Here is a 27,074-nt window from a genome sequence, read left to right as displayed (position 1 = left end):
GCTCCACAACGGGAGAGGCCACAACAGTGAGAGGCCCATGTACAGCAAAAAAAAAAAAAAAAAAAAAAGAGTCATGTACCAAAATGTTCATTGCAGCTCTATTTACAATAGCCCGGAGATGGAAACAACCTAAGTGTCCATCATTGGATGAATGGATAAAGAAGATGTGGCACATATATACAATGGAATATTACTCATCCATAAAAAGAAACGAAATTGAGGTATCTGTAATGAGGTGGATAGACCTAGAGTCTGTCATACAGAGTGAAGTAAGTCAGAAAGAGAAAGACAAATACCGTATGCTAACACATATATATGGAATTTAAGAAAAAGAAAATGTCATGAAGAACCTAGAGGAAAGACAGGAATAAAGACACAGAGCTACTAGAGAATGGACTTGAGGATATGGGAAGGGGGAAGGGTGAGCTGTGACAAAGTGAGAGAGAGGCATGGACATATATACACTACCAAACGTAAGGTAGATAGCTGGTGGGAAGCAGCCGCATAGCACAGGGAGATCAGCTTGGTGCTTTGTGACCGCCTGGAGGGGTGGGATAGGGAGGGTGGGAGGGAGGGAGACACAAGAGGGAAGAGATATGGGAACTGATTCACTTTGTTATAAAGCAGAAACTAACACACCATTGTAAAGCAACTATACCCCAATAAAGATGTTAAAAAAAAAATTCATATGTAGGGCTTCCCAGGTGGCACAGCGGTTGAGAGTCCACCTGCCGATGCTGGGGACACGGGTTTGTGCCCCGGTCTGGGAAGATCCCACATGCCGCGGAGCGGCTAGGCCCGTGAGCCATGGCCAATGAGCCTGCGCGTCCGGAGCCTGTGCTCCGCAACGGGAGAGGTCACAACAGTTAGAGGCCCGCGTAATGAAAAAAAAAAAAAAATTCATATGTTGCAATCCTAATACCCCCATACCTCAGATTTTAATTTTATTTATTTATTTATTTATTTAATTTATTTATTGGCCATAAATGCATGAGTTTATTTCTGGAAACCCAATTGCATTCCACTGATCTATACGTCTATCATTACACCAGTGTCATACTGTTTTATTTTTTTAATAGATCTTTATTGGAGTATAATTGCTTCACAATATTGGTTAGTTTCTGTTGTTTAACAAAGTGAATCAGCCATATGCATACATATTGTCCCCATATCCCCTGCGTCCTGAGCCTCCCTCCACCCTCCCTCTCCCACCCCTCTAGGTCATCACAAAGCACCAAGCTGATCTCCCTGTGCTATGCAGCTGCTTCCCACTAGCTAACTATTTTACATTCGGTAGTGTATATATGTCGATGCTACTTTCACTTCACCCCAGCTTCCCTCTCCCACCCTGTGTCCTCAAGTCCATTCTCTATGACTACATCTTTTATTTCTGCTCTGCAACTAGGTTCATCAATACCAATTTTATTTTTTTTTATGTTCCATACATATGTGTTAGCATATGGTATTTGTGTTTCTCTTTCTGACTTACTTCACTCTTTATGACAGACTCTAGGTCCATCCACCTCACTACAAATAACTCAATTTCATTTCTTTTTATGACTGAGTAAAATTCCATTGTATATATGTGACATATCTTCTTTATCCATTCATCTGTTGACGGACATTTAGGTTGGTTCCATGCCCTGGCTATTGGAAATAGTGCTGCAATGAACATTGTGGTACATGTCTCTTTTTGAATTGTGGTTTTATCAGGGTATATGCCCAGTAGTGGGATTGCTGGGTGATATGGCAGTTCTATTTTAGTTTTTTAAAGAAGCTCCATTCTGTTTTCCATGGTGATTGTATCAATTTACATTCCCACAAACAGTGCAGGAGGGTTCCCTTTTTAACCACACCCTTTCCAGCATTTAATTTTTCTAGATTTTTTGATGATGGCCATTCTGACTGGTGTGAGGTGAAACCTCATTGTAGTTTTGATTTCCATTTCTCTAATAACTAGTGACATTGAGCATTTTTTCATGTGCCTCCTGGCCAGCTGTACATCTTCTTTGGTGAAATGTCTATTTAGGTCTTCCACCCATTTTTTAACTGTATTTTTTTTTTTTGATATTGAGCTCCATGAGCTGTTTGTATATTTTGGATATTAATCCTTTGTCTGTTGTTTCATTTGTAAATATTTTCTCCCATTCTGAGGGCTGTCTTTTTGTTGTTTATGGTTGCCTTTGCTGTGCAAAAGCTTTGAAGTTTCATTAGGTTCCATTTGTTTGTTTTTGTTTTTATTTCCATTACTCTAGGAGGTGGATCAAAAAAGATCTTGCTGTGATTTATGTCAGAGTGTTCTTCCTATGTTTTCCTCTAAGAGTTTTATAGTGTCCGGTCTTACATGTAGGTCTTCAATCCATTTTGAGTTTATTTTTGTGTATGTTGTTAGGGAGTGTTCTAATTTCATTCTTTTCCATGTAGCTGTCCAGTTTTCCCAGCTCCACTTATTGAAGAGGCTGTCTTTTCTCCTTTGTATGTTCTTGCCTCCTTTGTCATAAATTAGGTGTCCATATGTGTGTGGGTTTATCTCTGGGCATTCTATCCTGTACTACTGATCTACATCTCTGTTTTCGTGCCAGTACCATACTGTCTTGATTACTGTAGCTTTGTGGTATAATTTGAAGTCAGGGAGCCTGATTCCTCCAACTCCATTTTTTTTCTCAAGATTGCTTTGGCTATTCAGTGTCTTTTGTGTTTCCATACAAATTGTAAAATTTTTTGTTCTAATTCTGTGAAGAATGCCATTGGTAGTTTGATAGGGATTGCACTGAATCTGTAGATTGCTTTGGGTGGTATAGTCATTTTCACAACATTGATTCTTCCAATCCAAGAACATGGTATATTTCTCCATCTGTTTATGTCATCTTTGATTTCCTTCATTAGCATTTCATAGCGTTCTGAGTACAAGTCTTTCGCCTCCTCAGGCAGAGGGAGAAAGACTTAGGCAGGTTTATTCCTAGGTATTTTATTCTTTTTGTTGCAATGGTAAATGGGAGTGTTTCCTTAGTTTCTCTTTCTGATTTTTCATTGTTGGTGTATAGGAATGCCAGAGATTTCTCTGCATTAATTTTGTATCCTGCAACCTTACCAAATTCATTGATTAGTTCTAGGAGTTTTCTGGGGGCATCTTTAGGATTTTCTATGTATAGTATCATGTCATCTGCAAAGAGTGACAGTTTTACTTCTTCTTTTCCAATTTGTATTACTTTTATTTCTTTTTCTTCTCTGATTGCCATGGATAGGACTTCCAAAACTATGTTAAATAACAAGTTTTTTAACAAATTTTTAACAAGACATCCTTGTCTTGTTCCTGATCTTATTGGAAATGTTTTCAGTTTTTCACCATTGAGTATAATGCTTCCTGTGGGTTTGTCATATATGGCCTTTATTATGTTGAGGTAGGTTCCCTCTATGTGCATTCTCTGGAAAGATTTTATCATAAATGGGTGTTGAATTTTGTTAAAGCTTTTTCTGCATCTATTGAGATGATCATGTGGTTTTTATTCCTTAATTTATTAATGTAGTGTATCACATTGATTGATTTGCATATACTGAAGAATCCATGCATCCCTGTGATAAATCTCACTTGATCATGGTGGATGATCCTTTTAATGTGTTGTTGGATTCTGTTTGCTAGTATTTTGTTCAGGATTTCTGCATCTATGTTCATCAGTCATATTTGTCTGTAATTTTCTTTTTTTGTGACATCTTTTTCTGGTTTGGGTTTCAGGGTGATGGTGGCTTCATAGAATGAATTTGGGAGTGTTTCTCCCTCTGCAATTTTTTGGAAAAGTTTGATAAGGGTCAGTGTTAGCTCTCTCTAAATGTTTCACAGAATTTGCCTGTGAAGCCATCTGGTCCTGGACTTTTGTTTGTTGGAAGATTTTAAATTACGGTTTCAATTTCATTGCTTGTGATAGGTCTATTCATATTTTTTAATTCTTCCTGGTTCGGTCTTGGAAAATTGTACCTTTCCAAGAATTTGTCCACTTCTTCATGGTTGTCTATTTTATTGGCATATAGTTGTTTGTAGTATTCTCTTACAAATCTTTGTATTTCTGCAGTGTCAGTTGTGATTTTTCCTTTTTCATTTCTAACTTTATTGATTTGAGTCCTCTCCCTTTTTTTCTTGATGAGTCTGGCTAAGGGTTTATCAATTTTGTTTATCTTCTCAAAGAACCAGCTTTTAGTTTTATTGATCTTTGCTATTGTTTTCTTCATTACTATTTTATTTCTGCTCTGATCTTTATGATTTCTTTCCTTCTACTGACTTTGGGTTTTCTTTGATCTTCTTTCTCTAGTTGTTTTAGGTGTAGGGGTAGACTGTTTATTTGAGATTTTTCTTGAGGTGAGATTGAATTGCTATAAACTTCCCTCTTAGAACTGCTTTTGCTGCGTCCCATAGATTTTGGGTTGTCGTGTTTTTGTTGTCATTTGTTTCTATGTATCTTTTGATTTCCTCTTTGATTTCTTCAGTCATCTCTTGGTATTTAGTAGCATATTGTTTAGCCTCAATGTGTTTCTGTTTTTTATGTTTTTTTCCCCCTGTAATTTATTTCTAATCTCATAGCATTGTGGCTGGAAAAGATGCTTGATATGATTTCAATTTTCTTAAATTTACCAAGGCTTGATTTGTGACCCAAGATGTGATCCTGGAGAATGTTCCATGTGCACTTGAGAAGAAAGTGTATTCTGCCACTTTCAGGTGGAATGTTCTACAAATATCAATTAAATCTGTCTGGTCTATTGTGTCCTTTAAAGCTTGTTCTTCCTTATTTATTTTCTGTTTGGATGATCTGTCCATTGGTGTAAGTGGGGTGTTAAAGTTCCCTACTATTATTGTGTTACTACCGATTTCTCTTTTCATGGTTGTTGGCATTTGCCTTATGTACTGAGGTGTTCCAGTGTTAGGTGCATAAACATTTATAATTGTTATATCTTCTTCTTGGGTTGATTCTTTGATCATTATTTAGTGTTCCTCCTTATCTCTTGTAACAGTCTTTATTTTAAAGTCTATTTTATCTGATATTAGTATTGCTACTGCAGCTTTCTTTTGATTTCCATTTGCATGGAATATCTTTTTCCATCCCTTCACTTTCAGTCTGTATGTGTCCCTAGGTCTGAAGTGGGTCTCTTGTAGACAGCATATATATGGGTCTTGTTTTTGTATCCATTCAGCCAGTCTTTTCTTTTGGTTGGGGCATTTAATCCATTTACAATCAAGGTTATTATCAATATGTATGTTCCTATTACATTTTCTTAATTGTTTTGGATTTGTTTTTGTGGGTCTTTTTTTTTTTTCTTGTGCTTCCCACCTAGAGAAGTTTCTTTAGCATTTGTTGTAAAGCTGGTTTGGTGGTGCTGAATTCTCTTAGCTTTCACTTGTCTGAAAAGCTTTTGATTTCTTCATTGAATCTGAATGAGATCCTTGCTGGGTAGTGTAATCTTGGTTGTGGGTTTTTCTCTTTCATCACTTTAAGTATATCCTGCCACTCCCTTCTGGCCTGCAGAGTTTCTGCTGAAAAATCTGCTGATAGCCTTATGGGTATTCCCTGGTATGTTATTTTTTGCTTTTTCCTTGATGCTCTTAATATTTTTCTTTGTACTTAACTTTATATAGTTTGATTAATATGTCTCAGTGTGTTTCTCCTTGGGTTTATCCTGTATGGGACTCTCTGCACTTCCTGGATTTGGGTGGGTATTTCCTTTCCCATGTTAGGGAAGTTTTCAACTATAATCTCTTCAAATATTTTCTCAGACCCTTACTTTTTCTCTTCTTCTCCTGGGACCCCTATAATTCAAATGTTGGTGCATTTAGTGTTGTCCCAGAGGTCTCTGAGATTGTCTTCAATTCTTTTCCTTGTTTTTTTTTTATTCTGCTGCTTGGCAGTTATTTCCACCATTTTGTCTTCCAGCTCTCTTATTTGTTCTTCTGCCTCCGTTATTCTGTTATTGATTCCTTCTAGTGTATTTTTCATTTCAGTTATTGTGTTGTTCATCTGTATTTGTTCTTTAGTTCTTCTAGATCTTTGTTAAACATTCCTTGTATTTTCTCAATCCATGCCTCCATTCTATTTCCAAGATTCTGGATCATCTTTACTATCATTACTGTGAATTCTTTTTCATGTTGATTGCCTGTTTCCTCTTCATTTATTTGGTCTTGTAGGTTTTTACCTTGCTCCTTCATCTGTCACATATTTTTTTGCCGTCTCATTTTTTTTTATTTTTATGAGTGGGATTGTGTTCCTGTCTTACTGGTTGTTTGACCTGAGGCTTCCAACACTGGAGTTTGTAGACTGTTGGGTAGAGCTGGGTCTTGGTGCTGAGACAAGGACCTCCATGAGACCTCACTCCAGTGAATATTTCCAGAGGTCTGAGTTTCTCTATTAGTTCAGTGGTTCAGACTCGGAGCTCCCACCACAGAAACTTCCTTCACCTGACCCCCGGCTCATGAACCAAGATCCCCCAAGCTGCGTGAGTGGCAAAAAAAAAAAAAAAAAAAAAAAAAAGAACAATAACAAAGTAAAAAATTAGGCTAGGAAACTAACAGATATGTTAGAAAGCATACAAAAATATTGAAACAACCAGAAGGTACATCAGCACCACAATAGAAAAAAAAAAATGTGGAACGCTTCATGAATTTGTGTGTCATGCCTGCACAGGGACCATGCTAATCTTCTCTGTATCATTCCAATTTTAGTAATATGTGCTGCCGAAGTGAGCACTAATTGTATTTATTAAGAGTCCTTAAAGAGGTAACTGAATTGATATGAGTTCATTGGGGTGAACCCTAATCCAAAATGACTGATGTCCTTATAAGAAAAGGAAGTGTGGACATGGACACATACAGAGGGAAGATGATATGAAGACAACAGGGAGAAAACGGCCATCTAATAAGTCAGAGAGAGGCCTGGAACACATCCTTCCCTCAGAAGAAATCAACTCTGCCAATGCCTTAATTGAGGACTTCCAGCCTCTAGAACTGTGAGAAAATAAATTTCAGTTGTTTAAGTCACTAGCTGTGGAACTTTGTTACGGCAGCCCTAGCAAACTAATACACTGCATTTAAATTTTGTAGCCCTTTAGCCATGCTTCAGTTGTTGTTTCCTTCATTTTTCCTAGGGGATTGGAAAAGTCTGCCCATCTTTGACACTCCCACTTTTGCATGGAGGGGATATTATGTGCAAACCAATGGCCTTGGAGATAACTGGTCCCTTAGGCTGACTCCCTCCCAGAGAAGGCAAATTCATCCCAGCCACTGAACTATCTCTTAGGAAAAAAAAAAAGAAAGAAAATATTTCTGTAACGAGGTAATGACCTCTACTGGAAGCTGTGTGGAATTACAGAGATTCCAGTTAGTCTCAAGACTTAGGGAGAAAAAAAAATAGAACAGGTTTAAATGTTAAGAAGTGGTGACCTCAGAGGAATTTCTAAGGGAAAACACTGTTACCATCGACCAGTAAATAAATCTAAATTAAAAGAAAGTGTAGCAGAATAAAATAGAAGGAAAACCTTCAAATCATGTGTTGCTTATTGCTGCTGAGGGCAAGGTGGGCGAGAGGGAGGGTCACACCCAGTCAGGGGCATCTCCACACTCACATCCTCTGAAAAATTTCTAGCTCCTTGCTACTCAGAGTGTGCTCTGGGGACCAGCAGCTGAGGTCCCACCCCAGAGTTGTTGAATGAAAATCTAAATTTTTTAACAAGCTTCCCAGATGATCTATAAACGCATTAAAGCTTGAGATGCACTGCAGACTTATTCAGAAAGGTGACATCTTTGTTCTTCTCTGGTAATTCCAGGTGGGAACAGGCAAATCAACCTAAAGAAGGTTCTAAGTTCCTAAGCTCATTTTTCTTCACATTAGTGCGTATTATCCAAATACCCATAAAATGTACAGGTTGAATTAACAAATGTTTAATTAGTCATTTTTTTAAAATTTTTTTAATCCTGAAAACAACGAATGACAGCTTGGAACTCTCTGACTTCCAGGGTTTTCCATGGAAATGATGATCCTTCTAGCCCTCCTGTTAATCATCCTGTGTCAGGGAAGCAGGAAGTTTGAATTTTAACTCTTCTTAATGAATGCATTTCACATACCAGAATTACCTCAGCAATTTGCTCAAGAGCTTTAGAAGCCATTACTAGATTGCAGTTCAAATTCATTTCACCTGCTTCCTAAACTGGCCCTATTGTTCATCTTCACACTATTCTAATGCATGGTACTAAGAAACAGCTACTTTTGTTCAACAGGAAAAACAGTTTTTCTTGTAAGTGCACCTAAAACCAGAGTGTATTAATATGTTTAAAACACAGTTTATATCTGGTGGTGTTCTGGTGAATGTTTAATAACCAGCTTTCAAAACAAAGTTGAAGCTATAATTTACAGCACATGCCAATTGCCATTGTATAAATTCTCCCATCTTGAACAATTTCACGATACCAACATGATCATGAAGTTGGGGAAATATGCACACAGTTGCTTCATGACAGTACAAGCAGGCATCATTATGTATTTCCAAAATACCATCAAATACCTTCCCATTTCCCAGACTACCTTCAAAATACATGTCAGTGCACAGTATATGTGCTGTGCAATTGTACAACCTTAATATATACCAATAGAAAACTACCAGGTTTGGGATAAAATACTAGTTTTATTAATGATGTGATTAATGCTTTTATTATAACAGTAAGATGGTGATATAAAAATTTAATGCTATGAAACTCTCAGGAGCAGAGATTCAAAACAGCTACTCCAAAATTTACTCTAGTAACCTTACCCTTCCCACACTTCCCTGTAGGAGCTGTCTTCTACATAAAGAAGGCTAAGTTTGTATTTAGTGTCCTTGCAACTACCTTAAGGTAGTTCTCCTAGTTATGACAACCCTTCCCACAGTCTTCATTACCAATTACTTTTTGCTGGCAGTTTAAGGCCTTTCAATCTGGGCCAGTCATGCCTCTGGCAGTTTCTGTGCTCCATCTTTAATTTCTCCATCTCACACCAGAAAAACCTGTCTATGTTTTTATTAATTTCCGAGGACCATGATCCACCTCATAAATTAATTCATTAGATTTTCACCATAAATGCCACCATACAATGGAATGACAGTGTTATGGGTTTAACTGTATCCTCCCCAAAATGTTAAAGTCTTAACCATCAGTACCTGTGAATGTAACTTTATTTGGTAATAAGGTCTTCACAGATGATCAAGTTAAGATGAAATCATTAGGATGAATCCTTACATAATATGACTTGTATCCTCATAAAAAGGAGAAATTTGGACACAGAGCCAGACATGCCTGGAAAGAAGAACACCTTGATTTCAGACTTCCTAGCCTCCAGAACTGAGATAATAGGTTTCTGTTGTTTAAACCAATCAGTTGATGGCAGACCTAGCAAATTAACACAGTCACAATCAGAAGAGGCATGTCTCAACTAATTTTTTTTTACTCACATCCAACTTGGAGAATTAGTGATACTTTTATTCTTATAAAACTTGACCAGATTCTAGGTTATTCTAATAATTATGTCACTCTCATTCTTTGTATTCTGAGATACTTTCATAATAGGAAGGAAAACAGTAGAGATACAGTTGGGCATCATACACAACACTGACTGCATCAATGAGAAAGAAAAGCACATGTGAACACAACTAGTCATAAGTGTCATGATAGAAAAAGTGGCTGAGAAATGCTACAATATTTGGTACAAAACTATTATCAACTTGCTAATGCAGTTACTAACTCCTACAAAAGGGGACTTAAATATGTAACTAAAGAGACCTCACTTTAACCCATTCCTCTAATGCAGAAATTTCCGAAACTGAAAGCAGGCTGGTGTAGAAGATGTTCTGAGGAAGAAAAACCTACTTGGAATCCTTTGAATTGGTGCTATAGTCAGCCACAAACTCCATCTACATTAAAGGCAAGCTCTGAAAATTAGTTTCTAAACCCAAAGGCACAAAAACAGAAATGTAACTGCTAAAACTCTTATTTATTGAATCATAACATTTTAGATCCTGGAGGGATCTGGGAGCCTCCTATTTTATAAGAAAGAAGTAAAACCTAGAGGTACTTCTCTAAGGTGGTAATTAAAGGGAAAACTCAACCCCATTTCTTAGTTTCTTATATTCTAGTCCCAACTACCAGAAATGAAGTTTATGAACCTGATCATGTCTCTTAGTCACTTCAAGAGCTTTTATAAAAATGTACATTTCCAGGGCCCAAGCTTAAAAATTCAGATTCAAATCCCAAGTTTTGATCATGGATCTGTACTTAAATTCTTGGGGACTTCGGCCGTGTAGGGAAGTCTGAAACCACTTTTGAAAAAAATTCTGCCCAGAGACCTCTTACCTTTGGTCTGCTTCTCATTTCACTCAGACCCAGCTCTCTGTGATGATTACCACATCTTCTGTAATCCTGAGAAAAATGCTTAGGGTCCTGTGGACCTGCTGATAATACAGGTTCACACTGACTCTGATAATGTAGAAGCTGTTCCCCTTGACTCCTGGGCAAGTCCTTAGTACACAGAATATTTTAGAGCAGAAGAGGAAAAACAAACCTGAAACGTCTTAAAACAACCTTTTTTGAACTCTCTCATTTCATACTCATTTTCTGCTCCTTAATTTGCCCGAGTACATTCAATTTTCAGCCTCACATGAATAGCCATTTTCCCATTCACCAAGGGTAAGATGATTTATGTAGGGTGAGTTGTAATAAGCACAGGTTTCATTTATTTTCTATCATTGCTGTATCTCCTAGGGGAAGAGTTGATTTTAAAACAATAAACCAAAATGAAAAATTTATAAAACTATGGCGAAGTGAATCACAATTAGTTATAAAATTTGAGGCCCATCATCTATTCAAAGGCGATGATGTATACAGAGGCACCTGGTGCATATAGGTGCCTAAATATTAGTTCCCTTCTCTCAGGGCTACCAGGGAGGACTCCCCACTCAAGCCTAACTCTTTGAGATGAGACTCCCTGAGGCAATACCTCAGCTTTATTCTCTACCATCAAATATCACCTACAATCCTAATCTATTGATATATCTGTGCATCTGCTTTCATTCAAAACCATCTCGAACTTAAACCAGCCTTTGTTTCTGTTATTATTTCCCCCCATTTGTGTTCCTCCCTTGGATAATGACTTCCTCGTCCAAATTAACTTTCACAAATACCTTAATTTACAAAAGCTATAAATAAAATTCTATCAATGCGAGTGGAGATGACACCTGAACGGGGGCACCCTGGTGAGAATTGGTGTCCTGACCTTACAAGCCTTCTTCAGACACCCCAAAGGTGGCTAAGATTGCCTTTGGCAGATTAGCCAAGGGCCCATTTCTTGAGAGCAAAAAATCAAGGCCCTCTGAGCTTTTCCAACTAACAATCGAGAAGCATATAACAACTAATAAAGTTAAATTCATGCATTCTTAAGGAGAAGGGAAACTTCAATCATTCTCCCTATGCTCTGGAAAATTCATGAATAAATATATTATTGCAAATAGCTCCCACCTCAGAGATAGGTTTGTAAGAGGATGTCCTGTCCTTAAACTAAACTGCCTTCTTAAGCAGCTCTCCCACCTGGCAGTATATCTGGCAGAATTAGTGAGTAGGAATGACCTTTACTCAGTCTGTAATCTGAACATGTAATTGATGACAGACTCCAAAAGGATACTAACATCTGACCTGGTAATATTACATTTTCAAGGTAATTTGTGTCATAATGGTTCATTTAAAAACATGTACAAGCAATCTTATGCAGCATTGAATATAATTACTTGTTCACATTCTCAGGATCTAAAAGAAGCAGAATAGGCTTTTTTAAATCAATAGAAAAGCCTAAACCTAATGGATTATTCATTTAAACCTGTTCTGCTGATCCACAGATTTACAGTCCCAACACAGTTCTGAGCAGAGCTGGGTCAGAGTGAAAGAATCTATCCTACCCACCTCCCACTCTGAGGAAAAACTAGGTGTCAGGGGAAAAGAAGGCTGCAAAGAAGTTCCAGTGGGCGAGAAATTAGAGTCCAAGACAGTTTTAGGATGAACCAAGTTCTACATTAAAGCAGAAAGTGATGTGGTTCATTTTTCTATTCTAACTGTGTTATTCATAACAGCCTAGGGTTTAGGAAAATAAGCCTAGGTGTCTTGGGTGGGCAGCAGCAGGAGATATGAGTGGCTGAGAAGAGCTTGGAGAGCACCAAGCATGGGCTGAGGGCTCCTTATGAATGGAATGTGTCCTGGTTGGTAAGGCAAGAAAACTAGGGGGTTATTTTGACTCAATAAATGATTCTAAGAACAGTACTATTCTACACCTCTGTACCTTAGTAGCTTTCTGGGGTGAAATGAGTATGGAAAGGAGGGTTTTATGGTGAAAGGGATGCCTTCCCTTCCAATGACATGATGCACGGATGAAAGACAGGAGCAGGTTTCTGGATCAGAGGACTAAGCCAACCGACCAAGGTGATAGCAGGGCTCATTAAGCTTCCAGCCACACCAGGGCCTGCAAAACTGACAACATGAGGGTTCTGGGACTCCTCAGTGTATCTCCAGCCACATTACAGGGATGGGACGCAAGGGCTCAAGAGGTGTCACAATGTTTTCAAAAATAAAAAAGCAAATTTGGTTCATTTTTAAACACTCACATAGGCCATATAACAACCTGGGAGTTTGCAGAAATTTTTGAAAGGGATCGGGGGTAGTGGAAACATGGAGAAAGCTGTATCCATGGGACAGTCAAATATTGAGTACTTCCATATTAAATAAGTGAATTCAAATGCCAAGGTTCAATAGCCATTCAATCAGATACAATGTTACATTTATATTAACATTATATTATCCTTGTTTATAGAGATTGATTTTTACAAACCTGCATTCTGGATTACATTTTCTGAATTCTGTAATCTGAATTCTGTCATTGTAAATCAAAAACTCACACATTCAGGGCTTCCCTGGTGGCGCAGTGGTTGAGAGTCTGCCTGCCAATGCAGGGGACACAGGTTCGTGCCCCAGTCTGGGAAGATCCCACATGCCGCTGAGCGGCTGGGCCCGTGAGCCATGGCCGCTGAGCCTGCGCATCCGGAGCCTGTGCTCCTCAACGGGAGAGGCCACAACAGTGAGAGGCCCGCATACCGCCAAAAAAAAAAACCAACAACAACAACTCACATTCAAATATCACTTCATCATCACATGGGTATAATTTAAAACACATACACACTATTTAACTTTAATTGCTTTCAATACCCAACAGAGTAAATTTCTCAAAGCACTCATATTTACAGAAGTAAAAATCCATGCCTACTTTAACAACAGCTGTCTAATAAATTGAAATTGAAGCAATAAGGACTTGTAACACGTATCAGGTGAGAAAAAGGTAGACTCATATTCAGATATGGTTTGCTGTCATGACTCATTTCCCCAACCCTCTTGACAATAATGGGGAAAAGCACATAAATGAAATGTTAATTAAGAGTTCATACCAAAATCCTGCTAAGCAAAAATTCTAACTCCTATTTTTCGGTTAGTAGGAAAAGTCAAACATTGACAACATTTATTACTATGGTGTGATGATAACAGATGAACATTTTCCCCAATCTATACCTCATTGCCAGGAATCTGAGGTTCAGGTGTCAGCTGTTAGAGACGAGCCTCCTCCATCTGGAAATTTCTAGAAGGTAATGGGCATAAAGGTATTTATCGCAGAACCCAGCAGGCAGTCCATAACTGTTAGTTTCCTTTCCCATCCTCCTTCCAACATTACTAACTCACCTGGTCGTAATTATGTCTAGTTCTCATAAGTCTTCCAAGCTCGAAATGAAATATGAACAAATTCCACTGCCTCAAAATATACATAAACAAGAAAGGTCAACTCTTCTTATCTCTTTTAAGTGTCCTATGCCTATAAAACCCACTTTCCTTAGCTCCAACAACTGTCTACTGATGGGTGACCATCGTGGCCCTCTGTATCCTCTCTGTGCAGCATTGTGTCCCCCTCATCAGGATCTCCACATTCGCCTTGCAGGGATCCACAGGAGACTGGTAGGGACCCAAGTAACAGCATTCAGAAGGGAAACATTTACTCTCAAGTACTATCAAGTACCATGGCAGAAAGTGAGTAGTGCAAAATGGCACTACCTCTAGGATAAATGAATGTCATTAATTTTAATGTGACTTGGTTATAACAACAAAGGGAAGAGAGAAAATATGTATTATCCTGTTTCTTATTTTTCCTAATACTTTCTATCTCCTTTACCATGGATGACTGATTAGAAATCTATAAATACACTCACTTTACAAGTATTGACATTCTCTGATACATAAAACTTCACAATTTTCTTTAATAAAAATATTCAGAAAATTAATACTTCACTGTTCTGGGAAATTGCCTAAAAGAAATGACTCCAATGAGTCCTCTAGTGGTCTCTGTTATGTTTTATTCCTCTCATATAAAATATTCATTCAACAAATATTTATTGAATGTCTACTATGTACCAGGTATTGTAACCACCACGTACTGAAGTTACAAGAGGGAATTAGAGCGATATGGTCCCTGCTCTCACAGAAATTATATTCTAGTGAGGAAGACTAAAACTTAGCAAGCTACAACTCTTCCTAGAGTCCCTTAAAAAAAATGCACAGGGTGTTGCGATGGAGATGATTAACATGACTGTAAGAAGAGGGCCTAAAGGAGACAGAGCAGTCAGGAAAGGCCATTTTGAGCAGGTGACCAGTGATCTGACACTTGAAGAACAAGAAGAAGCAATCCTCCCAAGGGCTGGAGGAAGCACATCTCAGGCTACGGGAAGAGCTAGGGACCTCTGCCTCAGAAAACACTGTGAGCCTTAGCGATTGCCTTGAGGAAGGAAGGCTACATGGTTAGACATTTCTCTTTGCTTGAGATCCTCTTCTGTCAGCCCTTATGTACCTCCAGGAGAACACACACTGCCCCCTTGACTCAGGTACGTTTCCAAACTGCCCAAGGATGCCCCACGTGTGGTGTCCATCAAGGCATGCCTCCATTGTTCAGTCTCACATGAGTAAAGAACTCACTGAGTGACAACCAAAATTAGTCATACTGACTTTGCTTTCTGAAACAAAATCAGAATGCAAGGCTGAAAATCACTAACACAGTGATTTTCATGCTGTGCTCTGCAAAGACAAATGTTCACTCTGAGACTACCTTTATATGAGGCCAAGAAAGTAGAGCTCTACCTCACTATGATCATTTTCATCTATTTAACATAATAGAATCTGTTCAAGAATTCAGTTAATAAAAGAGTTTTGTGAATAAAAGGGATTTGAAAACCATGGTTTCCAGCCTGTTCTAGGACCTCTGAATGAATGCAACTCTCTCAAGTATGGAAGAGATGTTGGCAAATGCTCTTGAGTTCCTCCAGGCTACCTCCTATTTTTCCAATCACTAAAGTTAAATCTTTTCTTTCCTGGTTCCCCAGCTCACATCCCATTTTGGCTTTGTACCTTGCATCCAGTCCTCTGCCTACTTGATAAGCCAACTTCTTTATCCTTACTTTAGGACAAAAAAAAAAAGACCAAAATCTTTAAAATTAAGATGCAGAGATCATTAATGTATAAAACTAGATCAATCCAGAAACAAACATTTTAAACATTGATTCTAAGTATGTTACTGATTTTCATTAGGGAAAAATTGAGAAAAATAATTAAAAATTCAACTTTCCAACTTTTCAAAATAAATACATGAAAATATACAATGTGATCAAACACAAATCAAAATACATTGTATAGTCTCTTATTATGACCCTCTCTTTTGTCAGAATACATCTCCCTTCCGTCATCTCTTTACTCTGGAAGGAAAAAAAGACAAAATCAAGAGTTGAAAGAAGAGAGAAAAAAATACAAAGACTGAAAAAAGTAGAAAGAGAAAGAGAACAGGACTGTTGCAGATAGGTTTAAAAAACAGAAGGTCATCTTTCAAACTTCCAAAAAACTGCTGTCTCTAAAATTATTAACCAGATATTCCCATATATATTGTTGTTCAGTGACTTCATATTAGTAGTCTACAGAATGAGCAACCTGCAGAAGACATCCATCCTCATTTTTATGAAAATTTTATCAGCAGACTCACTGCATGCCAAGCCCAGGTGGACTGGTCCCTGATGATTTTCAGGGCAGCATGACACAGCTTTCTGGGCTTTCCTTCAGGGTTAGTTAAAATTAGATGCTAAGCACTCGAGGAACAAGGGAACTCCTTTTTAGCTGTCACAGATGCCTATGCACCCCAGAGAAGATACCGATATTGCATTAGGCATGGTGGAGATGCCCACTTAATGTCTTGGTCAAATTCATTTACCTGTGGTGATGAGTTCATTTCCACAATGTAATTTCCAATCTGAAGCATGAAATCAAAATCAGCCAACTATATTCTAGCTTGTAATGCAGTGCAATGAACAAGTAGAATTAAAATCAGCGTAGCTTATCACTGCCCAGAAAATTAGTGAAAACCTCAGATTCACAAATCAACAGGATTTATGTATGCAGTGAAATCTAAAAAATTATCTGTTATTTAACTCTAAAATAAACACATATGAACATTGATACTCAAAGTATTCCTCATTTGAATTATATAGAGCTTAGGAAACCAACATGTGTTCTCAAAACACAAGAGCAGGAATAATTTACTGGCCTATTTACATATTAGCAGCACATGGCAGGCTTTTGGTAACCACCATCCATCTGTTCCTGTAATCTGTCCAAACCAAATTCATTAATTGGATTTCCTCAGCCTCCTGATATAGAAGATAAATCTGTAAATGTATATACCAGAAGATGTGCCCTTGGATTTCCCTGGGGGGTAAAAAAAACATGTTAAAACAAAACCACAAACACAAGAGGACAGCTATCAGCTTTTAATTATCCTTCAGAGCAGACAGAATGTTCATTTTACATTTTAGGACTTAATAATAGAGAAAATAACTCTATGATCTCTAGTCACTTCTTGAAATTCAAACCTGGGACTCCATTGGGCCTCTAGAGATGTAAACAGTGAGCTCTTCTAAAAAGTTTGGAAAAGAGGCTTCCAGTAGAATAAGAAGGCAATCACCCTTCTGAAGAAATCTAGAGGACACCATTTTCGCATGCCAGATTGTAAGAGGCAAAATAAACCCTTCCATTTCTACCTTGGGCATGGCTACCATTGCCACCCATTCCAAATAGCCCTACACTGGCTTAGGATGACGTGGGATTTGGAGGTGCTCACACATCTTTACCCAGCCCCTCCTCCCCCCAAGTAATGAGATAGTGGTGTCCTCCAGCATAACATTTTTGTCTTCGTAAGACCATATGTCCTGGGTTGTCACTCACATTGCTTTACCAAGAAGCAAACACATTATTTACTTAATTGATAAATACAGTTCTAATTAGAATCCCATCTGCATTCATCCTCTTGTAAAATTACATGTAAATGAGCATGTTTGTTTTTTTGTTGTAATCATAGTCTTATGATGTATTTAAAAATATTTACATAGATAGACCTAGAGATTGCCATACTGAGTGAAGTAAGTCAGACAGAGAAAAACAAATATCATATGATATCGTTTATATGTAGAATCTAAAAAAATGGTACAAATGAACCTATTTACAAAACAAAAGTAGAGTCACAGATGTAGAAAACAAACTTATGGTTCCCAAGGGAGAACGGCGGTGGGGGGGATAAACTGGGAGATTGGGATTGACATATACACACTGCTATATACAAAATAGATAACTAATAAGAACCTACTGTATAACACAGGGAACTCTATTCAGTTCTCTGTAATGACCTATATGGGAATAGAATCTAAAAAAGAGTGGATATATGTATATGTATAACTGATTCATTTTGCTGTACAGCAGAAACTAACACAACATTGTAAATCAACTACACTCCAATAAAAATTAATTTAAATAAAAATATTTAGAAGAAACATAAAATAAGCCCTTATTCTTAAGAACTATTAAAAGACAAGTAGATCATAGTGCATAAATAAAAGAGGACTCTTAATAAACACATGTATATCACCTTCATATCAATTCATAAATATTTTATTTGAGAAGTCATATAACATAACCTTGAAATATTAGTAAAAGTTTGAATTTCTCCCTCTTGATTCTATAATTAGAAGCTAAACTAACCAATCATTTCCACTAAACACAGTGTTTCTACTACAATTTATTATAGTAACATGTTACTATAATCAATATACATCTGTCTTGTGCTTTGTATGTCTTTCCGCCCACCATAATTACTGTAAAGGCAATGTTATAAAACCACACTTTAATTCTTTATCTTGACTATAAATAGAAGGGTTTAGCAAGCCTTCGTGGCCTTATATTTTGTGAACTTTATCTGTATACTGTAACTATAAATCCTCTAGCTTAATACATTACAAGTCAGCTATATTACTTTGTCTACTTAATAGACAATTTATTTAGTTTTTTTAACATCTTATTGGGGTATAATTGCTTTACAATGGTGTGCTAGTTTCTGCTTTATAACAAAGCGAATCAGTTATACATATACATATGTTCCCATATCTCTTCCCTCTTGCGTCTCCCTTAATAGAAAATTTAAACTAAATAATTGATAACCCTTGAGCTTTCTTTTGAGGAAAAAAATTATTATTTTATCCAGAAGGTGAGTCACTTAATCACATCTACGTTCACTCCTCTCATGAACACAGCACATCCACGAACCTCGTAGGTGTCCGCAGGTCATCAGGTCAGTCACTTTTCCCCAGATCCACCCTGATTCTTATGTATACCACCACTCTATATTACTAGGGTAATTCCAGCATGCCTTTTGCCGGAGAATACACAAATTCTAAAATAATGAACCATTATTACAGGAAATAAAGACTAAGCCTTGAGGGAATACATCCAAGAAGGTAAGTTTGAATTGATATTTGGTGGAGAGATTTGCAGATAAAGGACAAAGGTTTAGAATATGAGATATATCCCCCAAAAAGGGGAAAAATCAAGGCTGGACTTCAAGGGCAGACACTAAACCTTTCCACTGCCTCATGAAAACTTTATAGTTCCTTAGGTAGGAAAAGGATTCCCAATTAGTTAAGTTTACAGTGGGTACAGCTTTACCATTTTCCCTACAGTTGCCCTTATCAGTGGCCCTTTGACCATAAAACTTTGGGGTGAATTGGTAATTGATAACATCCTACTAGATGCTCCTTAGCTTGCATGCTTATTACTAAGTTCTCTCTCCTAAAGAGATATGGAGCATAAATTACATGAATCATGCAGACATAATTCAACCTCAATGCTGAATGAGAAGCTTTTCCAAAGAAGCATAAGCTCAACTGCCTGTGATGTTCTCTTCAGGGACAGGCTCTGTCACAAGCAGAAATAAATCTTTAAATGTGATTTAAGCCTCTAGATAAGTTACTGACATACTCCTATTGACTAATGTCAAAATTTTATATACAACTATTCCCAGTTAATATGACTGATGTGTTTCTCGGCTGATTGGCTAGTCACTACCTCTTTTGATTGATGTTCATTAAGTTAATCAGTAAATTGGCACTTTAAAGTTCAATTTGCGCGTCTGGAGCCTGTGCTCCACAAGAAGAGAGGCCACGACAGTGAGAGGCCCGTGCACCGCGATGAAGAGTGGCCCCTGCTCCCCGCAACTAGAGAAAGCCCTCGCACAGAAACGAAGACCCAACACAGCCAAAAATAAATAAATAGATAAATAAAGTTCAATTTGATAGGGGGGTGTGTGTGTGTGTGTGTGTGTGTGTATATATATATATATATATATGTATAAACTTAAGATAAATTTTCATTAGTAAGGATTTTTTTTTTTTTTTCTGGTACGCGGGCCTCTCACTGTTGTGGCCTCTCCCGCCACGGAGCATAGGCTCCAGACGCGCAGGTTCAGCGGCCATGGCTCACGCGCCCAGCCGCTCCGTGGCATGTGGGATCTTCCCAGACCGGGGCACGAACCCGTGTCCCCTGCACTGGCAGGCAGACTCTCAACCACTGCACCACCAGGGAAGTCCAGTAAGGAATTTTTAAAAGGTACACATACGTGGCACGTTAAGGAGCTCGGTATTTCAAAAACAGGTTTCTGCTCTAGAATTTACCATAGTCATCAGTAGAATCTTGCAGTACATGATTGAATAAGTATGTCTGATAAAACTGTCCAAATGATTTCTGTGGAACTTCCCAAATCCTGTATTTCAGACATCATTATATTGGATTTACAGAATGTCTCATCTCTACTCACACTTAACAAAAAGTAAGGGAAGGGGAAGATGTTAGCAGAGAAAAGCTTCCAATCATACCCATTGCAACTATTTGATAGATTGAACTGGTGGAAATAGGAGATTTTCCATCAAAGTTAGAAACTTAACCACCATAGTCACAGATGAAAAGCTGTGATTTAAAATATTAGAAGTTTTAAAAAATTTTATTAGACCAGAGAACTAATAAATGTCTATATTATGGGAAACAAGAGCTGGCATCCAGAGAGAGAACGAGACAGAAAGAGAGATCTTGTGCTCTGGTCACACAGAGGGAAGGAAGGGAGGAAGGAAACTAAATTGACAGCATTTTTCTCCAGATTCCATTTGCCAGCCTAAATTCCTAAGGCAGTAAGCATTTCTTTAAGGTCTGTGACCTCATTTTGAGGCTTTCCAAAAGGCATCTTCTTAATATAATCACTTTAAAATATAATTTCCAAAATACCCCAGTTCCCAGGTAAATAAAAATATTTTCATTAGCAGAGGATGGAATGGGAGAGGATTGCAGTTTAGTCACCTGATCACATTATCAGAGAGCTCTGCTCCTGACCTGAGACGGCTATAACAAACAAACAAACAAAAAAAGAAAAGAAGAAGAATCCAATACCACCCATATTTTATTTTATTTTTTTAACATCCTTATTGGAGTATAATTGCTTTACAATGTTGTGTTAGTTTCTGCTGTATAACAAAGTGAATCAGCTGTATGTATACATACATCCCCATATCCCCTTCCTCTCATCCGTATTTTAAATGTTGAGTGACCTGATATTAGTGGACTGATGGGAAAAGAAGAACATTTCACTTCTCAAAAGAATATCTTTTGAAATTAAAAAAAAAAAAGAATATCTGGAAATAATGGACATAGAAATTGCTAAAACAAGAGCCTTAAGCTTACCCAAACTCTACCCGTTTTTTCTGATTGGAGAGGAAGTAATCAAATTACCCTAAGACTGTGGCTTAGTTTAGCAGAGCAGAAAGTAATCAGAAATAATTTGAATTGTGCCAAATACCACCCATCAATACACACTGCTTTGCCTGAAACTCCAAAACTCAGGGTCATTCCTCAAAGTCAAGGCATTTTTTTTTCTATAGACTTGTGTTAGAATAAATAATAATATCTGGGAAGGATAAAAATTTACACCTTCATTTTTATTGTTATAATAGTCTCTTCCATACTGAATTCATCACAAAAATTTATTTCTGAAAAACTTCACCAAGCCTTAATATGCTAATGAGAATTGTGAATCTTTAAGACGGTGGTATAGAATGCAGAATTTTACAAACTTATTTTGCCAAGTAACTCTTTTTCTATCACCCTGAGTTGTATCTACTGATATCTGGAGGAACACTAGAAGTTGGGTTTGGGAAAGCACGGGTTATCAGATACTCTCATCTAACAGAAAACGTGGCCTTGGGGTCAGGAGAGCAAGGACATGTAAGTTTAAATAGAAGCTAGGCAGAAAGGAAAGGGCTGCAGCAGAGACACAGCCAGAAGCAGACCCAGGTGTGAAGTCTCCGTGAGCCAGAGGATGTGAGTGAGCACTAGGGAAATGGAAAGTGTGGGAAAGTTCTGGGAACAGGGACAGAGGAGGCAGGTGGGAGTAAGAGACACTCGAGATGAACTCTGTCTACTGCACAGTTCAGCATAGGCAGGCACTGTTCTTCCAGGACACAAAGCTTACTGTGAACAGATAATTTTTAGGGGTCTTATTAGCTCAGTGCTTTTAATCAACTAGGCTAAACATCCTGTCTGGCCACACTGTCTGTATCAGAAACCGAAGTAATATAAAAGGTTATATATTTTTATCTCTTAATTTGTTTGCAGGATATTAAGCCTGTCTTTGTTAGATAAGAAAGTGAGCAGGATTATTACTGGACTGTCTTCAGAAAGATCAGGAACTAGGCCCCTTCCAAAGTCCTGTTATCACCCTAGGAATGCTATTACCCTGTCTCTTTAAGTGTCCAGAGTCACGTGTCCTGCTTTTCTCCCTTAATTCTAACCCTGTTGAAACCTTTTCTTACAAATGACTGTTGAGTTTATGTACATTATGACTTAAAATCCTGCTAAGGCTTAAAATTTTACCCCTCCCTGGGGGAGTTGTACTTTCATGACTTATGTGTATGTTCAAAGACAGATGTCCTTTCCTGACAAGGGGGCGGCCAACTAGGATTCTTTCTCAGTTTATATCATTGTCTTTAGGCAACAAAATCCCATTCTTCTCTTTCTGTAATTGTTTAATCTTTCTACCAAAATTTTATTTTCCTTTATAGCATCACTTACTTGACAGTCGTAGCTATATCTATCACAGTTGGTTCTTTGGGACTCTAGTAATCTAAGACAATTAAATTCATGCTTCTGAAAATAGCATTTTTCCATTATAGTAAAAAAAAAAAATCAACTTTTTTTAAATAACTAGCCTTCCACAAACTGATTTTTACAGTAACATACAGGCCAACCAATCGTGAAAGAGGAAATCATTCTTGGGAGAGAAACAGGAAAGGGATTACAAGAGTCATTTTAAACTTGAAGCTGTTTCCATGTGTTGACCTAAATAATTTGACAAATATCAGAAAACTTCAAATAACATCATTGTTTAGTCAAGAAATCTGAAAAAGAGTAAAGGATCTAAGCTTTTCACCTTGGAACTATAAAGCAGAATTCAAAACTGACATTACAAGCCTCAGTTTCTTAGCCTGAAGAAAGAATCCCTGTAATCTTTAAAAAAAAATTTAATAAAAATTAAAGTCATCACCATTATCCTCAATGTAATCAGCAAGATAGCTGGGGTAATAAAGAATGGGCTCCAGCTGAGGTCACATGATCTATCTCCACCACTCACTTGCTGTGTGAGCTTAAGCAAATTAAACAAGAAAGTTTAGCCTCAGTTTCCTTGTAAGAAATATGGGAACAAAATAGTTTCTTCACAGATTGGGAGGATGAAAAGAGAACTGATGTATATAAGAGCTCTTTGTATGCTCTAAAGCACAATTCAAGTATTAGTTATGGGAAGGGTTTCTAATAAATAGAATGCACATTTCCACCAAGCTCCTTTGCCCCCAGAAATCTTAATAAACTTTTTCTGCATCCCATTTCCAAGTCCAAAGCTTTCTCCAAATTTCCAGCTTTCCTTCCTCAAAGCTCTGACTGTACTCCAATATTTGTGTGGGTCATCATGCTTAGGCATCCTATCAGTTGTATAGAATTTTCCGCCCTTTCTCCAGTAGTCTCAGGGAACCCAATCAGTCAGTTTACAGTTGTCCTCCCTTATCCTCAGGAGGATATGTTCGAAGACCCCCAGTGGATGTCTGAAACAACAGATAGTACCAAACCCTATATATACTATGTGCTTTTCCTATAATAAATAGCTATGATAAAGTTTAATTCATAAATTAGGCACAGTAAGAGAATATCTGCATTGCCAGCCTCACTACTCTTGTACTTTGGGGCCAGTTTTAAGTAAAATAAGGGTTACTTGAATACAAGCACTGTGATACCACTACAGTTGATCTGATAACCCAGAAGGCTACCAAATGACTAAGGCAGGATGGAGCAGGATGGTGCCAGATTTCATCACGCTACTCAGAACACTACCCAATTTTTATAACTTATCTATGTTTTATTTCTGGAATCTTCCATTTAATAGTTTAGACCATGGTTGACTGTGGGTAACTGAAACCATGGAAAGTGAAACCACAGTAAAGGAGGGACCACTGTATTGTGAAATAAGTTATTATACTGAAGATTTCAGGCTTCTGCCATCTCTCCACCTGTGCTCCTGATATCTGATCCTCTCTGCTGAGAGCAGTTGCATGGCAAGTGCAGCCTATTCTTCCATTGCAAATGCTTTTCTCACAGGGAGTGGTCTCATGTGCCAGTGAATATAGTTATCACCAGCTATCCTATGCATATAACGATTGTAAAAATGAAGACAGAACACAGTTGAAAAGTTATTATAGCAAACTTGACCTACCATAGCCACCCTTGCAAATTATGAAAAATGCTCCTTTTGATTTCTACACTCAGGAAAATGACGTAATCCTGAAGCACAGATGGGAAGGGGGGAATGCAGTACACCCAAGAGGAATTCATGGCTCTTTTACACATTAAACCTACTCTACCCTTTGAGGAAGGGGGGTGGGAGCGGGGAAGAGAGCAGGAGAAGGGCAGTCCCCATGGAAATGACCTTGGCCTTTTTCACTAGACAACACAAGTGCCAGGGTCCCAGTGTTCCATCTTCAAAAGACAGACTTGACTTAGCAACTACCCAGCAACTTTCCAGAGACCTAAGAACCTCTAGGCGACTTCTACTGTTCTTCTATTTACTCTTCTATTTATTCTTCTATTCTTCTATTTAATTGAACAAATAATATTTGGGGAATAAGAAGTTTTCATGGGTAATAAAGCATTCAAAAAATTGGCCATCCTTTCTAGAACTGTAGATGAAATGTATTTGACTCTCCTGGGATCCTGAATTGCTATATCCTGATCAGAGGCCTTACGTAATTTGAGAAAAAAGACGTTTGCATGCAAAGAAATATATATGTTCTCTATGCCTTCCTAAAAATGTCTTTCCTTTTTTCTCCTAGTAATCCGGCTTTTTAGAGAAAAGCCAGATTATATTAAATTAAATTATAATAAATTATAAATGGATCTGGCATTTATTTTCTACTATTTTCTACTCACAGAGATTATTCCAAAGACCATAGCTATAATAATTATTATTTTATTTATTTTAGATTTTCATTGCCCACAGAACATTTTAATCTGATCTTCCAGAAAACTTGAATGGATGGAAAATACTACTGTGATGATTATTTCAATTTTATAATGAGGAAACTGAGTCTCAAAGCAGTTAATAAACTTGCCTAAGACCACATAACTAATAAAGGGCAGTGCCGGAACTCAAACAGATCTTCTGATTTTTCACCCCATGATCCTATGCTTCAGCGAAACAAATTTGCTGAATCATATGCAGCAAATCAATGCAAAAGCAAAATCTTAAATATGATATTTTGAACCCAGAGTGAGTCTTCATGTTATCTAAAACATTTTCCTCATAAGCATCTTAGTTTCAATAGAACACTATTAGAGTAAAGCTATATCTATTAGTGGTGGAGAAATATTGTAACCATTGATAGTCCCGACTTTCAGATTTTTCTAAGGATTGTCTTTATAAAACAGATTAATGTCTACAGTTTTTCCCTCTTCAAATATGAAGAATAGAAGCAATATTGGTAATGTTGTTGTCCTGGCCAGGGTGCTTTGCTGTAGCCAACAAACCCTGTGTTACTGGTTTAAGCAGAGAGAAGACAGAGAGAGTCCACAGAATCTTTGTAAGGCTGAAGAGTCAGAATCCAAGCTGAGCTTCTGGGGAGAACACCCAGAGCTACATCTCAGAGCCAACCTACCAAGAAGGAAACTGCTTCCTCTGCCATCATCAGAAAGTGCCTAAGTCAGGGGGCTGCTACCATCACTGTCAGTAATAGAGCCTTCCTCAGTGCAATTGTCTAAATGTGTGTGTCCCCCCACAAAATTTGTACGTTGAAATCCTAATCCCTAAGGTGATGGTATTAGGATTTGGGGCCTTTGGGAGGCGTTTAGGTCATGACCACAGGGCCCTCATGAATGGGATTAGCGCCCTTATAAAAGAGGTTACAGAGAGATCCCTTGCCCTTTCTCTGCCATGTGAGGATACAATGAGAAGTCTGCAACCCAGAAGAGGGCCTTCACCTGACCTGGCACCCTGATCTTGGACTTCCAGGCTCCAAAACTGGAAGAAATAAATTTCTGTTGTTTATAAGCTACGCAGCCTGTGGTATTTTGTTACAGCAGCCCAAACGGATTAACACACTTTCTCTGTCTCAGTACCTGCTGCAACATGGAAACTCAGCACCATGCCTCTTCACTACACGTGACTCAATTCTGCATGAAGTCTCTTGCAGGTATATCTGGTGGGTAGAATCTAAATCACTTATTCTTCTCCAAAAACAAAGTTTTCATTTGTTAGTTTCCTCACTAGGATAGTAAGACATAATTCAATGGAATTATTACAAAATGGGAAGGCTTTTAAAAATATTTTTGTGCAACCAGATATAACAGAAGTCCATTACAGAGTTTAACTGTTCAAATGAGAATAACAATAGAACTATCATATGGTATTGTCATATGGATTAAGTGAAATAGAATACATAAAATGCTTAATACAATCAGTACAAAGGAAATCATCAATAGATATTGTATATTGTAATGTAAAGGTCTGCTGAGTAGAACCTTTCCTACTATTCTGGAATTGGCAGTGAGGCCTCACAGCTGAGGACACAGAATTGTCTAGTAACACACTTCCTAAATAAACGTACAAGCAACTGGGGAGCAGGACAGCCCCTCCAAGTTCTTGTAAAAGGTGAGTATATTCTCTCTGTTGCTCCAAAACATCCCTCAGGACTCTCCCCCGAGACAGAAACAGAAAAGTAGAGAGGGAGAAAGGGAAGAAGGGGTTGAGGATCCACAGACTCACACGTGACTGATTCTAAGGTCTAATCAGGGTACTGAAGCTTTTCCTCATGGAAGGAGGAAGGAAGGCGAGCGCTCATCCACCAAAGTCCAGTGAGGGCTCCACCAAAAGACCACTTGTAGGATTTGGGGGTGTCGACAGGAAAAAGAGACGAGCATCTCATTCCTAGTGTTACTGCTAATCTGAATAGACAAGAAAGTTGAACACAGATGGCAAAAGTGAAGGAAGGAACGGAAGCCATGTGGTGTCCGGTGATGTTTGAGTACGTGAGTGATGTGTGAT

General features: G+C 37.9%; 1 long non-coding RNA gene, 1 other non-coding gene and 1 pseudogene across 3 annotated transcripts in view; all 3 read right to left on the bottom strand.

Annotated features, from left to right (window-relative positions):
- Positions 1-27,074, bottom strand: part of LOC141278188 (uncharacterized) — a 498,343-nt gene that overhangs the window by 160,412 nt on the left and 310,857 nt on the right. The window lies entirely within an intron of this gene.
- Positions 1-27,074, bottom strand: part of LOC109548993 (small ribosomal subunit protein eS12-like) — a 91,230-nt pseudogene that overhangs the window by 52,190 nt on the left and 11,966 nt on the right.
- LOC117311961 (U6 spliceosomal RNA) lies at positions 6,621-6,728 on the bottom strand. The gene has a single exon (XR_004526151.1). It is a non-coding gene; the product is annotated as a U6 spliceosomal RNA (small nuclear RNA).

Source organism: Tursiops truncatus, chromosome 3, assembly GCF_011762595.2.
Source record: "Tursiops truncatus isolate mTurTru1 chromosome 3, mTurTru1.mat.Y, whole genome shotgun sequence".
In the NCBI taxonomy this organism is placed as follows: domain Eukaryota; kingdom Metazoa; phylum Chordata; class Mammalia; order Artiodactyla; family Delphinidae; genus Tursiops; species Tursiops truncatus.
This window is presented reverse-complemented; position numbering and strand designations above follow the sequence as displayed.